Here is a 17,629-nt window from a genome sequence, read left to right on the forward strand (position 1 = left end):
TTCTGGGGGCAAATCCCAGGAGCCTTCCAAGGAAATGAGTTTTCTCTGAGCAAGCATCTAGAGGCTAGCTTCCAGTCCCTCGGTGCCACCCACTGTGTGGCCCTGAGGGAAGTCTTTCCCCTCTCTGGACTTGTGCTTTCTTATCTGCAAAATGAGGCACTGGGAAAGTTGATATCCTGGAGCCCTCTCAGCTCTGACATCCTGTGTGGCTGGGTCTTAGAACAAGCCTCTCCAGCTGAGTCAGCCTGTAAGCACCATGGACAGTGACCACAACACTCCCTCTGCTGCCCCTGGGAGCATCGTGGTTGCTGTCCCTGTGGGTGCGCTGAACTGAGTCCACAACCATACAGTTCTGTGTCTGAACCTTCCACTTCTTGGCTAATGAGAACACCCAGGGCAGAGGAGACCCCTCGGCTTTCTGTGCCTGTGTGGACCCCAAGGCTCTAAATTCCTGTAAGGTGGCCTAATGCTCCTGCTACAAAAATTCTCTTTTGAGGTGTTTGTGAATCCCAAGCCCTCCCACCACTGAAAGTCAAGTCTGGAACTCTAAAAAGGAGGCATAGGGAGGGAGGCCACATGGAGGAGAGGAAGGGTTCTATACAGGTTGCTATATGTCCATGGAGCCCATCCTTCCTCTGCCTCCCTGTCCCTCCTTCTTCTTCTGTCACCCACTCCCCTTTCTCTGTTATAGCCGAAATTGGTCATAGCCCCGTGGAAGAAGAAAGATGCCTGATGTGTCACTAGGGAGGCGAGGGATCCTTTGGAGGCATGCCCAGTGGGAGGACTTTCTTTTTCTTCCGGTTGAGTCTAGTTTCTCTTCACTCTTTGAACACTTGGAGACATGAATTAATTCCCCTGGTCACTGTGTCACTCATTTGTCGGCTCACTCGGCTGCTCACCACATCCATGTCTTCCCATCTTTATTTAGCTCAGCCTTTTTTTTTCAAGCAAGAAGGGAGATTTCTTAGGAGAACATAGACAGCCCAAGGACAAGCAGAGAATAGAGTAGCTGGTCCTCCCCAAAGACGGGAGCCAGCAACTGTTTAAGACATGAGAAGCCAAGCCTGCTGTATCTTTTCGCCATTCTGGCGTCACACATTCACTCACCTCTGCTCCCCTTTGTACATCACTAGACCCTTCCATCTTTTAAATCTCTTGGCTTCTCTCCGTTTCCACTGCCATGACCCTAGTGTAAAGTACTATTCTTTTTTTTTTTGCCTGGGAAACTGAGGCAGCCTCCTGAATTTTCTCCCGAATCCCACCCTTGCCCATTTCCAATCTGTGTCTCTCACTACAGCCAGAGGGATTTTTAGAAATGAACAGTTTATTCAACAGATTTCACTGATCCTAGGAAAGACGTCAAACTCATAAGCACGGTGTGGAACTGGATTACCACTCCCCCACATTCGGTGCCCTGTATCGAAGTGCCCTGCTCGGTTGGAGGATTATACAGCACGGCCCATGTTGTCCTCAGGCATGGCAGAGGGGCTGCTGAACAGTGAAAACAGATGTGAGCACACGCGTGAAGAACCAGTGAGTAATTTACCACTTTTCTTTTCCTTTTTCCACGACAATGGCAATATTCCAGATAGAGACAGACTGCTCTGTCAACCTGAGTGCAGAGGGGAGAGGAGACGAAGGAGAGCCACATGAGCATGTAGTCTGAGACATAAAGAAACTTTATTGTAGGCCACTGAGATTTAGAGAATTGTGTGTTATGCAGCGTAACCCATCCTAGCCTAACCGATACGCATAATCCATGAACTCTTGCCCATCGCCCCATTGCTTTGCTGAGGCACCACTGGCCTTTCGGTCCTTACTCAAGTTGCTCCCTCCCACCTTACAACATTTGTCTGTGACTCTCTCTCTCCTGGGAAAGTTCTTCACTCCCACTGTTGGGCAGTTGACAGTTACTCACCAATGAGGTCTTGGCTTCGCTGTGAAGTACTCAGGAAAGGATGGCCTGGTCCCTGTTCAGAATACCTAGAATTTACCTTCTTTGTCATTAGAGCTCTTTCACTACACTCTAAGTTGGAGGAAAACAGAGCCCAAGGGTTTAGATCATGCTTCTTTGAGGCCCTACTCCACCCCCCACCAATGTGCCCGGGCCCATGCTGAGGGGCTGGAGGTAAGGGGGTACATCAGCCCTGCGCCCTGCTCCCACAACCTGCCCATGACGGGGGAGATAGGTGTGCAAGCAGCAGCATTTGAACCCATTATGATCGTTCTAGCAGGAAATTAGTGTAAAGAGGCCAGCGAGAAGGCCAGGAAGAGGGGGAGTCAGAGATGGCTTTGAGGAGGATTTGGAGGTGTCCAGGTGGGGGGAGCTTCCTGGGAGAGTGGGCGATGGGGGGATCTGATGGAGGGATTGCAGAGCAAGAAGTGGTGCCCAGAGTTTCCAGGACTTGAAAGAGGATGAACCCAGGAGAAGTTGGAACCAGAAGTAAATAGCTGGCGTCTGTGTGTATTCCTGGGAACACAAGTGAGCATTCCTGTTGGAGTGCCTTTGCAAGCTCATGGTGTTGGCTTCTTGGGGTCGAGGGATGGTGATAACGATGACAGTGGGTTCCAAGCCCTTTCACACCGTGGATATCAGTGGCAGGCTCTGATCCGAGGGTGTGGTGGGCGTGTGTGGGCAGCTGTGTTCCCGGACACAGCAGCGGGAGAGACATCTTTGTCTCCACTCTGCTCATTGGACACGTCTGGATGCCTTAAATCCCTGACTTTGTCTTCTTCTAAGAAAACCCGCCACGGTTCTTTCTAGTGAATCAAGGCTTCCTGTGTACACATCCCAGTAGTCATTTAAAACGTGTATCAGGTGAACAAAATGAAAGAGAGACGAATCGCCGAAGCATCACGTCCCTGGGTATGATGTCTCTCCGCGTGATCTTGTTGTTAAAAGAATCCGCAGGGACCAGGATGAAACCAGATGCTCCATGATTAGGGGCTGTGGTCACTCAGCAGGCCCCTGCTCTGGGGAAGTGAGGTGTTTCCTGGGGTTTGAGGGCCCTGATGGGACATGACAGAAAAGCTTCTCAGCCTCCCAGAAGGTTGGAGGGTGGGCAGTGATGCTGGAAAAGTCACCCCCCTCTGTGGCCCTTGAGTCTCTCGCTGTTGGAATAGGGAGGGAGGTACCATTCCCCGACTGCCAACGTCACTGGCTGTGCGGCTGAGGCAGTAGGTGGACAGTTCTCGGAGAAGCCCATCGATTCCAAGGAATTGTGGCTGTTTGATGGTATTATCTTCATGCCGGGTGTGAGGTGGACCCTGCTGGGCTCCCCATACTGGAGGGGACAGACACCCACAGAAACTGGACCAGACCCAGCACACAAGCTCTCCTCGGAAAGCTGACCTCTGTGTGGTGGTTGTCTAGAGGAAGGGACGTCAGCGCTCACTGGAGGGGATGGGGGGGGGGGGGGTGGGAGGTAGATGGAATAGCACAACCAAGGAGGAGTCTTTTGAGCTGGGACCAGAAGGGGAGGAAGAGGGGACAGGCGGGGGCAGGGGGGGCAGGTAGGGAGGGGAGCAGAGGAGCAAAGGCCTGCAGGCCCCGCAGGCCTAGGCGGTGGTGCAAGGAACGCCATCCTCCTGCCTCAGAGAGCTGGTTGAATCTGGCACAACGGGGCCGCTTCCACGGCTCTCTGGGCTAGAGGGTGAAGCTGAGCTCCTGCCTGGCCCTCCGCCCGTCTTGCCGTTTTCAGGTCCAGCAGAGCTCACCCGCAGAGCGGAGACATGAGCCTGCCCACCCGACGGATGGGAGCACGGGCTCTGGTCAGATGATGGGGGGGCCAGGGGCCCCCCCGCGGCAGACCGGAGGCCACAGGCGTGGGCAGTGTAGACGCTGAGGCTGCACGCTGCCAGGGTCCGGCTAGGGTCAGTTCCAAAGCCAGTCGGCTCCTCCCTAGGGCCCCTGCCTCTCAGACTAGCTAGTGCCTGCTGGTGAGGCTTCAGAACCTTCCAGGCCACAGCTGGAGGGATCTGGATCTCTCCAGATCAGCACGTAGGTATCACTTAGTGTGCCCTCTCAGACTGGCATCCCTGGCAGCCTGCAGGGCCCAGCTGCGGAGCCCAACGCTGCGTGTCTGTGCTCCATGTGAAACAGTGCTGCAATCCATGAGTAGTGTCCGCAGCGGGTGAGGAAGGGGAGACCTGGGTTATGCACGCCAGCCATTTGCCACTCCTGGTACACCCCCTCATTTTGCATATGGAGAAACTGAGGCCCAGAGGGAAGAATGCCCTCGTCCAATTGCCTGTCCTTTCACTTCCCGCTCTGGCCTCTCGACGGAACTCTTGGTACCCCCCGTGACACCACGTGAAAACAGTCAACTATGTGTGTGACAAGGAAATCATAGTGGATGTGTCTGGACCCACACCATGTTTCTCTTCTTGTTTTTCTCCTTTGCCTCTGTTCTGTTTTAATACTTGGTGTGTTTCGTGCATTATGAAGGATGGTGGGACAATGAACATCCCTGGGCCCGCAGCTCAACTCCAGAACTAGAACATTCCCAGTCACTTCCATCTTCTCCTTGCCTGGAGGTCACCCCTCTCTGCAATTTGGTGTTTGTTTGTTTGCCATTGTCTTGCTCACAGGCCGACTGAATAAGCCTAAACATTAGATTGCTTCTTTGTTCTCAAGCTCTAAAAACTTGCTCTCTGTATGTAGATCTCTAAAATTTGCATTTTTGTACTCAACATTTCCCTCTCTCTGAGCTTGAGCTGTGCTGCTGTGTAGCTGGAGTTTGCTGTCACCGGTGTGGAAAGAAATTGTGTGACTGTGCTACAATTTCTTTTTGCATTGCTCTGTCAATGAGTATCTGGGTCATTTCCTCTCTCCCCCTCCTCTTGCTAAGAGTGCTGCGACGAACTCTTCTTGGGTGTGCCTTGTGTGGCTCCTGGGAGTGGATTTGCAGGGTTCTAAGGCATGGGACTGGTCAACCTAACAAGAAAAGGCCAAAGCGGTTTTCAGTGTGGCCAGACCAGGTTTCACACTCATCAACCGTGGGTGCCAGCTGATCTCCATCCTCTCAGACCCTCGGTGCTGTCAGATGTCACATGTCTTCCTCACTGTGAGCCTGATGGATGTGAAATCTCTCACGGGGACCTTACCTTGCACTTCCCTGCATCCTCGTGACATCGGGCAGCTTTTCCCGTGTTCATCTGTGCACTCCGTTTCCTCCTCTACGACATGCCTGCTGTGGTCTTTTTTCTCATTGCCTCTCTTCTTCCTGTGGATTTGTAGGACTTCTTTATGTATTCTGGATACTGATCCTTTGCTAGTTGTACATATGCCAGAGGCCTTCTGCTTTTAGTGATTTGTCTTTTCACCCGTCATTTGGTGAAAGGAAATTTACATTTTACTGCAGTCAAACCTATCGATTTTTTTTTTTATGCTTACTGAGCTTTTAACACCTTGGTAAAGAAATTGTTCCCAACGCCAAGTTTGGAAAGATATTCCCCCAGAATATCCCCCTCTTCAACTTCTCTCTTTCCAATATAGATTTTTAATGTGTCTGGAATGGGTTCCGATGTCCCAGCACCGTTTACTAACTGGGCCGCCTTTCTCCAGTCACATGTCAAGAAGCCTTTTTAAAACTCCTAAGTATTGAGCTCTTCAGATCTCTGATCATTTGTAGCACACCTGCAGTCATTGATGCCTGCTGTCCGCGTGTTCTCCCCTCTCCCTCTTTTTACCATTGCAATCCCTGGTACGTGCAGGTGCCCCAGGAGGCCCTGTGTAGCCATGTATGGATTTTTTTTTCTATGTTTCTTTCTTTATCATTTTTTGAGAAGGAGAGAGAGAGAGAGAGAGTGGGGAAGGGGCAGAGACAGAGAATCTCCGAAGCAGGCTCCATGCTGTCGGTGCAGAGCCCGATGTGGGGCTCGGTCCCCTGACTATGAGATCGTGACCTGGGCTGACAGCAAGAGTCAGACGCTTAACCAACGGAGTCACCCAGGCGCCCCATCCATGGATGTTTTTGTGAGGATGAGGAAACAGGAGCACAGAGGAGGGTTGAGTTTGTACCACGAGACTGCATGGTCCCTTTGGACCCCGACCAGGCCCTAGCTCTCCCTCCTGGTGACTGGTCCAGAACCCAGGGATGGGTCTGCCATGGGGCCCCTCACGGAGTACAGAAGAGATTTGTCCCTGAACCCTGGATCCATGGTGGGTCTGGGCCTGCCCTGGGCCTCCTTGGCCCTGGAGGGTGCCCTCCCCGGTTTCTGAGGCTGAGCCAGGCCAGCCGGTGTTGCTCCTGTTTGCGGCCGGGGAGTCCCAGCTCCAGTTAGAGACTTCTCTCTTTTGTAGGCTCTAGAAACTCTGAGAAGGGCCCTAAATGGTGGGCCCTCGATTAAGGGGTTTCAGAAGGCAGGAGCCCCAGGGACGCCTTGCTTTGGGAAGCCCCTTGTGTTCCAGGGAACTGCTCTCTGTGGCCACCTCAAGACGAGGTGTTTTTGACAAACATGTGTCACCTGCATGACACTTGTAAGCAGTTATGCCATGGCCATAAATCTGGGCTTGTGCTGCCGAGTGCGATACCGGCTCCTGCATGTGGCTGAAGCACTGCCAACAGTGTCTGTGCTGGTTTGTCTGGCAGTGGGGGGTGCCAGGCTGCTTCAGGACACATCGGCTCCCAGTCAGTGGCTGTATGCTATGAAGGTCCCAACGACGACGTCTTTCTCAGCATCCCACTCCCCCTTCCTAACCTTCCTGGCTCCCACTGGATGTCTCACAATGTCGACACTTTTGCACCCAGTCATGCTAATTGCTCTGAAAAGAAATAAAGCGGGAGGAGTGTGCAGGGAGTGACGCAGGCCATTTGTAAGAATGATCTGTGATCTCCGGTTTGTTTAACAAACCTACTGGGTCAGAGCCTGAAGCAAAGGGTGGGGAGCTGTGCGGGTATCCGGGAAGAGCATGCCAGTCAGGAGAGCTGCACATGCAAAGGCCCGGAGGTCAGGTTGGGTCTTATGGGTTGGAGGCAGGTGTGTCTGGAGTGCAGTGAGAGGCGCAAAGCTGGGAGCAGGGTGGGAGTAGGGAGCATCGTGTGGGATGGTGAGGCATTTGGCTTTCACCTGGAGTGTCATGGAAAGCGGCTGGAAGGCCCTGGGTAGGTCCAGGAAACCACAGAGGAGGCCAGATGGCTTAGGCTCAGCCACTCCCGGGCCAACTATACCTTGGTCGTAACTGTGCTGACTGTAGATCCTAGCTGTAGAGCAGAACCCAGGTAACAGCAAACATGAGGGCCAGGTGACGGTCCCGAGGCCAGCCAGTCCATCTGTCTGCAGCCAGGCCTCTGCCTATAGATCCTGCAGCCTGTGCATCCTGCCCAGAATGCTGGGATGCCGGGATCAGTTAGTTTCTGCTGCGGAATAACCACCCCGAAACGTAGCAGCTTGCACCAACTGTTGACTTAGCTGAGCAGCTAGCTGGTCGGGCAGGTCTTCCAGGCTCCCTCAAGCATGTGTGGTCAATGGCAGGGGTTGGCTGATTGCCGGCTGGCTGTTGGCCGGGGCGACTAGGGGCGGTGGTGAGTAGGCTACACGTGTCCCATTCTTCCAGGAGGCCGTCTGGGCTTCTGCACATGGTGGTGCCAGGGTCCCGAGAGGGTGGGCACGCAAGGCCACGAGGCTCTTTGAGGCCTACGCCTGAAATTGGCACGGCATCATTTCCACCACATTCTGTCGGCCAGAGCAAGTCACGGAGCCAGCGCAGATTCAAAGCGGGGGGATCTAGACCCCACCCCTGATGGGAAGAGCTGCCCCATCATAGTGCAAAGGGTACGGAGACAGGGGGGTGGAGGAACAGAGCTGTTTAGGGGTCAACCGCAGTGTCCCGTGTTCTGGAGAGAGGAGCAAGGCAGGAGCCAGGGCCCCAGAACAGTCAGCCATGGCTGTGTCTCTGTCGCCCTGAAGAAACCAGACCCCCAACAATCCAGGACTAGGCAGAGGAAGCTCGGACCATTTGTTCCTTTGTCACCAAATGCCACCTAGCCAGTAGCGATAGACTCAACAGTCCCCATGGAGGTGTCTTTTCTCTGGGATGCTTACACCCAGGACTGCGGAGGACTGTGGAGATCATATGGAACATCGCACACCTTTGGCACCACCTCTTCCAGGAAGCCCTCCAGGCTTCTTCTGGGCTCTCCCAGGCTCACCACCCTGCCCCCATCACGGAAGACAGTGTACTTGTGTCCCTCATTGGCGCATGTGTGTGTCAGCCTCCTGAGTCAGAAAGGCCAAGGCCTGAGGACGGGGCTGTGTCTCACTCACCCCGAATCCCTACTCCTAGCTGGGAGTGTGCACTGAGGATGAGGCTGGCAAGGTATGGGTATACTGGGGACCTGCATTCAGTGCTGACTCACAGTTGATGTCTGCAAGGGAAGGGGAGGGTCACTGTACCTGGTAGCAGGCCCCAGATGAGCTCGGCCTGGAGCCGGGACGGGGGGTGCTGGGAACGGATGCCGGATGCAGGCGGCAGCCAGAGCTCAGCGGAGCAAGGGCAGAGACCACAGTCCTCTTGCAGACAGAAATGGGTCTCAAGCTCTGGGCGCCAGCACCAAGGCAGGAAGGCAGCCCACAGGAGAGCATGCAGAGAAGCCACTCCGGGTGTTCAAGGCCAGCACTGGGCAGATGGAAAGGCAGGCAGAGCCTGCCAACCCTGAGGAAGAAAGAAACATCAGCCACGTTTGGCTATAGTCAGCTTTCGTTTACTGGAGTTTCCCTTGCCTGAGATCCACTGTACCCAAAATCAATATTATTAGCATTAAAAAAGAGAATGAAGCCAAGTAGGATGTAGCAACCCCGAATGCACTGTGGTTTCGGTGCCATCACAGGGCAGGAGAAAAATCTTCATCACCTTCTCATGCATACCAGAGACAAGGGAGGGAAGAATGGCGGCGGGGGGTGGGGGGTGCTGTCTTCACGAGGCCTCCAGGAGTGCCTCCCTGGGGCTCATAGTGAGTTAAGCCAGCCAGGCCTGCTAGTGTGCCAGCTCGTCCTGCCCACCTGGCGTCAGCACCATTGCGCCGGGCTGGGCCGGGCCGTCTCCCTTGGGGAGAGAGCTTGAAGCTTTTGCAGTTTGTAGTGGTCTGTTGTATTTAGAAACCCGAGCATCCCAGGGTCATAAATTACCTTGAACTAGTTTGCTAACCCTTGTGACTCGGTACAGCGCCTTCTCAGAAGCGGCCAGTTATGTCACGGACTGAGGGAGGCGTGGCCCAGTCCCCGCAGTGAGGCAGCGTGTGCCAGGCCTGGCGTGGATGGTAGCCACCCAGGACCACGGGGACGATGCAGGGAGGTGCCGCAGGTCTGTGCACGGCATTTCTGTGGAAATGCACTCCAGAGGGGAGAAGGGTCTGTGAGTCCATGAAGTGGGATTCTCACTCCCAGCACGTGGTCGTGAGAGCTGTACCACATGGAAGAGGCAGAGCGCCCCGTGTAGTTCAGCATTCCTGTTACGTCCCTGCTGGAGGATCAGCTCCTGCTTGCACCTTCCCAGGGATGGGGGCTCATCGCTGCCTGAGACATTGCACACTGACAGGAAGTTAGCTTCCCGCAAATTCCAGCTCCATCATCTGGGTACATGTTCTGAATCCGTGCTTGCAACGGCCTGGACAGAGTGGGAGGCCGTTGCAAGGCTGCTGGCCAGCTAGGACGGCTCTCCCAGCCTTTCCTCCATTGCCACAGCCCTCTGGGCACAACAGGTGCTAAAGGGCCCATCTGGTTACACATTCCGAGTGTTACCCCTGCACTGCAAGTTCATTGGCCACGGCAATGTTGACATCAAGAGAAACACGTGTCATTTTCTCATCTCTACAAAGAGCTCCAACCCCCTCCCCGTTGTTGTATTCAGAAAGCAGAGGGGCGACCCACACTTTCTGGGGTCATGGTCTGGGGTCATGAGATTCAGGTGTGAAGGGAGCATCTGCTTGTGATGTGGGATCCAGTTCCAGGATCCCCTGGCGTTCCTTGAAATTTGCTGGAGAAACAGAACCCATTTGATGTTCAAAACCCAGGCTTCCAACAGAATGGGACAGCTGAAACACCCCAAAAACAGACAAGCCACATGAAACAGGTTTTGAAGGCCGCAGCCTTTCTGGCAGTCTGAGCCTCCCCGAGCAGCAGGGAACGGGTTTTGCCGGGAGACGCCCGTTTGCGATGGCGCGCGCGCTCCTTTTCCCCCGGCCGAGACAGGTGCAAACTCAGATGGATTCATTTTCCACAAACGAAACAACTCGGTTTTGACCATGTTGCAGACTTAGGACTTGGCTCCCTTGTTCCCGGGGGGTGTGCGTCTGGTTTTCACTCCATTCCGAAGGAGCCTGTGGAGGCTCCCAACTTTGAACCTTCTAATGATAATGATTTACTGGTTTCAGGGGGTTCGGGGTGGGGTGGCGGGGGGAGGTGGGACAAGAAGAGTGATGCAGAGTTTGCAGTCTGAAGGAATGATTAGCTGCGTGGAGGGCCCGGGGCCAGTGCTGATGCTGTAGTTAAGGCACAAGGACTTTCCGCAGCGCCAAAGCATCACCTTTTGCTTCTCATCAACCCCTGGAAACGAACTCAGTCATGTTCACTGATAGGAATCAGTACCACGTAATGAGTGTCCGCCATGGGTCGGGGCCTCACCGCACCTGTACAACCAACCCCACCCGTTCAAGAGGGTTATGGTGCGCCCCAGTGTTTGAGCTCTGGGAGACTGGGGTAGAGAAATGCTGAACAGCTTCCCTAGACAACACGGCTTTCAAATGCAGATCTGAGACTTCCCACCCAAAGCCTTTCCAGGTCCTGTCCTTGGTGCCTGTGGAAGGTACAGATTTCCAGGCCCTGTCCTTGACGTGTCTGACTCGGTAGGGTCGGGGGCGGGGCCCGAGACTCTGAATTTTGCCCCCTTCCCGCGTGATTCCAGCAGGCAGCCTGGACACCCAGCCTCTGTCCAAGCAGGCCAGCGTCCAGTATTCGGCTGTGCCCAGCTCACCAGTGTGAGCTCAGAAACACCGAACCAAGCAGTTCCCGTAGATCCCCCCACCCCTGGCACAAGAATCCTAAAACCCTGACTGGCATTTTCCAAAGGTCCCAGCAAGCTTCTCGGGACCCTGAGCAGCCAGCCAGTGAAACCTGAGGACTGCTTGTTTGGGGAGTGTGGGGGCTGCTTCTGGAGCAGGTGGGCTTGGTTACAAGTGTTGTCTTGATTGGAACGAGGACGTGGAAGGGAAAGCAATGAGTCCAAATTAATCCGTTTTCCTGTGAACATCTCCCACCACCCCGTGCCGAGGCGAGGCAGCCTTTGTAATTAACCGACTGGGCCTTTGCTCCCCCCAAACCCAAAATGGGAGCGTGCGATTTATTTTGTGTGCGAGGTGGTATGAAAATTGCCAAAGTTGGCAGATGAGGCTGGGATGTTGGTGGAGCTGGGTAAACAGGGCTGAGCTGTCTGTCACCTCCAGGTCGGAATGGGGAGCTGGCTCCAAAGCAGGGACAGGGGCTGGGGCCACGGAGGTGCTGTGCCCAGGGCTGAGCAGGTGGCCTTGGGAGGAGAGCAGAAACTTCTTAGCACTGTGGATGGGAGTAGAGGCACTACAGTTCTGAAATCAAACCCTTCTCCTCGTCCTACCCTGTGTCACCACGGACCAGACACTGACCTCTCCAAGCGTCAGAGTCCACGCGGGTTCAGCGGTCTTTACTGAGTGCCTGCCGTATGTAGTGGACCCAAGTTCATCTGCCTGATGCGCATAAAGACCATCACTGAGACACGGGGTATAAAGCAAAGCAAGAGTTTATTCCAGAGGCAGGAGGGCGAGCCTCACATCCACCTCCCTAGAGGAGGAGAGTCAGGGGTACTTAGTGGCGAAGGAAAAAGGTCAGGGTACAAAGTTGCGGCTGCTAGCCCTTTGGTTACCCTTTTCAGTCCCCAGGGTCTTTTGATCCGTCCTCATTCTTGTGGGTATTGGGACCACGACCCGGCCGCGGCCGTTACTTCCTGCTGAGGTGGGGTGAAGACTGGGGTTAGACAAGTGGAAACTTTGGGGTGGAAAGGAATGTCCTGCATTACCGGGATTTTTGTACTTTGGTCAATAGTTCCTGTACCATGTTGTGTCTAGGGTTTTAGGGGTACTGGAGAACGACAGGCAGCATGTTGTCCTCAGGGCTTGATTCCCTTGGACCAGTTCCCCCGCGTCGGAGGTTCAGGTCCGGCAGAGGCTCACTGGTCTGAGCCGGGTCCCTTTCGACCTCCTCCCTGCTGACAGGGTGTAGGGAACCTGTGGATTCTTGTCATTCCAGTGTGAATCCACGGCTCAATTCCCTGTAGTCTCGGGGGAGTGGGGGGTCAACGGCACCTCGCAGGGTCTGACGTGTCCAGTGAGGCTGGAGCTGGTCCTCTGGGCTCCCGCTCTTCAGGTCTTTAGTGACATCTTTAGTGACACCTTTGGATGTCACCAAGGGATTCAGGCAGCGTGAAGACACATCTGTGAGGTACATCAGCCTGCCGGAAGCAAACTCAGGCCCTGGATGTACCTGATAGTATCCAAATCGCTGGTGGGAGCCCCGCCAGCGACTCCTAGGTCACGAAAAGAACATAGAAAGTCTTGCATATAACATTCCACAGGGGCTTAAACCAAGCCCTCTTCTAGGGACCACTCTTTCCCAAAGCAGGGCAGATGGCACAGGTTGTTCCCAATGAAGTGGGTTTCTTGGCAGAGCTTTGCCAAAGTTCATTTTTTCCCCTTTTTCCACTCTCTCGGTGTCTCCAGGAAGCCTGTGATTTCCACTGAATGCCCAAGGCCTTGGACACTGTGGTTGTCACTCCATTGTCACTCTGAATTATTAGCGGCACTTCAAACCTAGAAATGATCTCGCTTCAAAGCATTTTGACCACTCCCGAGGCCTTCCCTGAACAGCAGGGAGGAACCTCAACCCCGTTGATAAAGGTGTCTACAGATACAAGCAAACCCCGAGAATTTCCCATTGTTCTTTGCATTCTGGGAAAGGCTGCGTGCCGGTCTTCCCCAGGTTTGGGGCGTCTCAGTTGTATACCCTTGAGAACTTGTGGGCACCCAGTCTTAGGATTGGTTTTAGCACAAGCGTTGCCTTTTGTAGCATTTCGCCGAAATCGGAGCCCGCAGTATACTTCTGGATCCACTGGAGAGTGGCATCTTTCCCATAACGGGTGCTTCGAGGAATGTGGCTAATTATTTCTTTCATCAGATGCCCTAGGGTAAGGATTCATTCTGTTTCCAGCCGGGGTCAATGCCAGCACGGTGTCCAAACCCCCACTCCTTACTTAACTCCTCTTTGGTCCTCCAAGGGACGTTGGGGTCGATATGTAGTTAAGTCTATCTTTGGCACGAAAGCTCTTCCAGAGGGTCTTGGAGTCTTTGACGGGCTGCCAGCATGGTTCCCTTGGGCAGTCGGTCCACTGTGTGGCGTCTTCCGCAGTGGACGATGGCTGATGGGTCACCGCTGCACCCAGCTCTTCCTTGTCTTTGACCCGTGACACCGTCCCCATCCGTGAACACGTCCACGTCTGGATGCTCCGATGGCAGCTTGTCCAGTCGGGATGGCTGCGATCAGCTTGTTCAGCTTTCCGTGTGTCTCTGGTGATCTTCTGAGTGGCCCTCAGATCACCGGGCCACTTTTCTCTCCCGTGTACCTCGGGTGGTCTGGCTTCGGTTTGCGGGGCTTCAGGGAAAAGCAGTGTTCGTTCTCAGTGCTTCCAGTCAACACGGTGGGAGAAAACTGGAAACCTTAGTTTGGAGAGTCAGGGTCAGATATTCAAGGAAACCAGAAGAATTCAGGACCCAGCCCAGGTGTATAGACAACCAACGAACCCTCCAAGACGGTTCGTCAAAACTCTGATCTTACATTTTCACAGGCGTGTTACTGGAACAGTCTCTCTCTCTGAAACCACCCTCATCTCCACCAAAGACAGCCAGATTAGGACACGTTTGTTTGTAAAATTGTCCAGTTGAAGCTGGGCCTGTTTACACAAGCGCCATCACAACGGTGATTGGTCATATAGGTGTTTGTTTTTTTCAATCTGCTTCGCTGGAACTTTTCGTAAGGAATGTCAGATTGAACTTTTAACAGCCTTGTCAGGCTAAAGAAGCCAAGCCAGATACTGGCCATCAGCCTTTGCCTGCCATACCTATAGGTGTGGGTGGCTCCCTCTCTTCTCGAGATCCCCCAAATACCCTGAGGTTCCTGCACCTGCCAGGAAGTGATGACCTTCCTTATTCGCCTGGTAGGGCTGCTGGAAACTTTGTAAGCAAGGTACGAGGCAAGTTTTCCAAGGGGCTTCATTGGCTCGGCAAAGTCAACCTTAATTAGCTCCTTAAAGCTCTCTGATTGTAGCTGAGTCTAGGCATATCTCCCTCAACTATGACATTCCAGTCAAAGCCTTGGCAACATGACCAATGTTTCCAGTGGCGTCCTGTTGCAAGGAGAACGGATTCGTATCGAACTTCTGCAAATAAATACACTGCCGTGAAAGTACGAGAATACTCCCTGAGAGTTTTGAATTCTGGTGGTACCAGGTAGGGAGAAAGGGATAAATGTTTCCTATCTGTTTATGAAGAAATTAGTTACCAAACGTCTGCCAAATGTCATGGGCAGACTTAAATTTAGAAGAGCAAACATTAGAGGACCAGCAATGTTTACACAAGTGTCTGTTTGAAAGCAGGTTCCCCATTAGTTCTGGGAATTCTTACTAAGCTTAGCTTGATGATCCTGAAGGGATCAGAGAGCTGTATTTGTCAATGCAGTGCAGCTGGCAAGGAGATTCTGTGACACACGATACTTCAGTAGTTAGTATTACAAGCGATGACGCTATACCAGGACATATCAAAACCTTAGGAATCTTATAAAATCTCTAGGACACTTAGAGCAATCACCCATACAACAAAGCCTAAGAAGGTTCCTCATCGCTTATTTGACGATGCCTCCCATGTCATTTGACACACCGGGGAATAAGCCTAATTCGTCAAAAAGACTTCCATTCACAAGCTGGGTTTTTGGAAGTTGGTGAAATACCAGAAGGTTTCAAAACACGTGCCTAAATAGGATTACAGATCATTACAAAACAGGATACTTATTTAGCCGGGATGGCGAGAAGAGATTCTCAAGGTAAATGCAGACAGCAAGGTAACTGGAGCTGTGAGCAAACCTTAGCTCTCTTCACACTGAGCAGATTCAACTTTCTTAAGTAAGCAAAGACCTAACAAAGACAAGACATAGGAACTTTGTTTTTCTAGGCAGATTAAAGATAAAGAAAAACCTCTGTTGATAATGTAGACCCATCATCTAAGAAGCCTCTGTCACATGAACAGCGAGAAAACCCAAATTCCAGTCTTATACCGCTGTACTTTGGATATTAAAACTCATTCGTTGCAACAAGATGAATTTTTAAAAAGATATGCAGTCCGTTCTTTCTTCCTCCGTGTCACCTCCCACGTTGATACATACTTATTTGGACAAGGACATCCAGGGCACTGCATGGGTCTGAGTTCTTGGGGCGGGTGTTGGGATGTGCTGACCAGAATCTCCGGCAGGAACCCGGGTCTCCCAGCCATAGCAATGCTGCCTACAGCCTTCGACGCTCAGACATCATCAGGGATCGCCGTGACTGTAGGCAGCGGCCTTGCCAAGGGCATTGCCCGCTGCCCAGGTGGTCACATCCAAAGACGCTTACGAAGAGCCAGCCCCTTTCACCTAAGTTTGGATGCTTCCGAAGGGCAGTCCAACTTTCGGGACGGCTCAGAGAGTCGGCTAAGGCTTCCGTTGAAGTGTCACTGCTCAACTTCTGCCTGACATCGTTCTCTGCCTCCCCCTTCTCTTCCCCGGGGGTCGATCGCTGCCCTCATAAACTTGTTTCTTACATGCGAAACTCCAGAATCTCGGTCCCGACCATGCATAGCATTTCTTTCGAAAGATTCCCTTCTCGCAAACCTTCTGCAATTTTCCCTTTCGCATTCCTTCAGATTTTGTCCTACGTTTTCCCCTCTTTGTTTTTTTTTAAATTTTGTTTGAGAGAGAGAGAGCACAAGCGGGGGAGGGGGGGAGAGAGAGACACAGAGAGACACACAGAGAGAGAATCTCAAGCAGGCTCCACTTGGAGCCTGACACGGGGCTCAATCCCACAACTCTGGGATTATGACTTGCGCAGAGGTCAGGAGCGGGATGCTCAACAGACTGAGCCACCCAGGTACCCCAAGTTTTCCCTCTTTGAATAACCAGTCTCACTTTCATTAAATACAGAATTTTTCCCTTATTTTTTCAAGTAGCCTTAATTACATTTATTAAAATTATTTACATCTGTCTGTCTGTCCTTCGCTTGCCCGTAAAGCTTCAGAAGCCATTGGACAGGGCTCTAACGTCTTTTTCTTTTCCATCACATTTTGTGACAGTCACAACGCCAACAGCTGGTTTGACTTACAGTAAACACAAGCAGAGTGAAACTATCATATTTAATGTTGGCAATTCTAAAGACTAATGTCCATTTTCACGAAACAAACAACGTTACATCAGCTTTCATACCAAATATTTTCCAAGATCACTTGAACTTGAAAGACACCTGGGGTTAGTTTCTATCTTTCTGAGTTTTAGAATGCCCAGTTCTTTTTTTCTTTTAATTTTTTTAATGTTTATTTACTTTTGAGAGAGAGAGAGAGACAGAGAGAGACAGAGTGTGAATGGGGGAGGATTAGAGAGAGAGGGAGACACAGAATCTCAAGCAGGCTCCAGGCTCTGAGGCCTCAGCACAGAGCCCTACGTGGGGCTCGAACCCACAGACCACAAGATCATGACCTGGGCTGAAGTCAGACGCTTAACCGACTGAGCCACCCAGGCGCCCCTAGAACACCCAGTTCTTACAAGCACTTGCCTTCAAACCAGCTAAGTAGAGCACTTTTACAAATTAATTTTCACAACCACCACCCGGAGGTAGAGAAACTATCTCACATTTACAACATACATAGACACACGTACCATTCCACAAGCAGGGTGCAAGCAAAACCTTAAAGGCCCAGTTTCCTAATATCTCCCTTTTACAAAACACAGCTAAGTGCGAGATGGTCTTACCATTTACGGATCCCTTCATCGGTCGTCTTTCTCAGGAGTCTGATGAATATTGTGGTGGAGCAGAGTTGCCAAAAACAAACGATGGCCTCGTTTGGGAGACACCAGCCCATAGGGCTGGATGTGCAGATAGATTGTCCTTTCCCAGTGTCCAACGAGGACATGGCTTGTTGTATTCAAAGATGCCCAAAGCAGTCAAAGCAGCTGACAGACCAACTGAAGCCCAGGTTACCTCCGTGAATTCTCCCCTCCCCACCCCACCCCCTGCCCCGCTTCAGCTGTGTCCAGTCTGCGGTGTGGCCCATCCGTTGTGGACGGAGGCTCGCAGAAGAGGTCCATAGATGTTCAGCCTGATTCTGGAGACACTGCTGGTCCTCTCTTTCCACAGACAAGAGAAAGGTCTCTTTTGTCACTGAGAAAATAACTCATCTGGCTGGATATTTTAGAAAACTCCTCTGGTGACTGTCTGGAAGGTGGCCCAGAGATATTTAGGGTGCATCAAAGCAATGGCGGCCTGATAGAATTAGTTAGGAAGTGTTCTTTCCTGAATTTTTTGGAAGAG

The 17,629-nt window shown here is 52.4% G+C and overlaps 1 protein-coding gene across 1 annotated transcript in view; it reads left to right on the top strand.

Annotated features, from left to right (window-relative positions):
• IQSEC1 (IQ motif and Sec7 domain ArfGEF 1) overlaps window positions 1-17,629 on the top strand; it is a 449,412-nt gene that overhangs the window by 177,971 nt on the left and 253,812 nt on the right.

This window comes from Prionailurus bengalensis, chromosome A2 (genome assembly GCF_016509475.1).
Source record: "Prionailurus bengalensis isolate Pbe53 chromosome A2, Fcat_Pben_1.1_paternal_pri, whole genome shotgun sequence".
In the NCBI taxonomy this organism is placed as follows: Eukaryota; Metazoa; Chordata; class Mammalia; order Carnivora; family Felidae; genus Prionailurus; species Prionailurus bengalensis.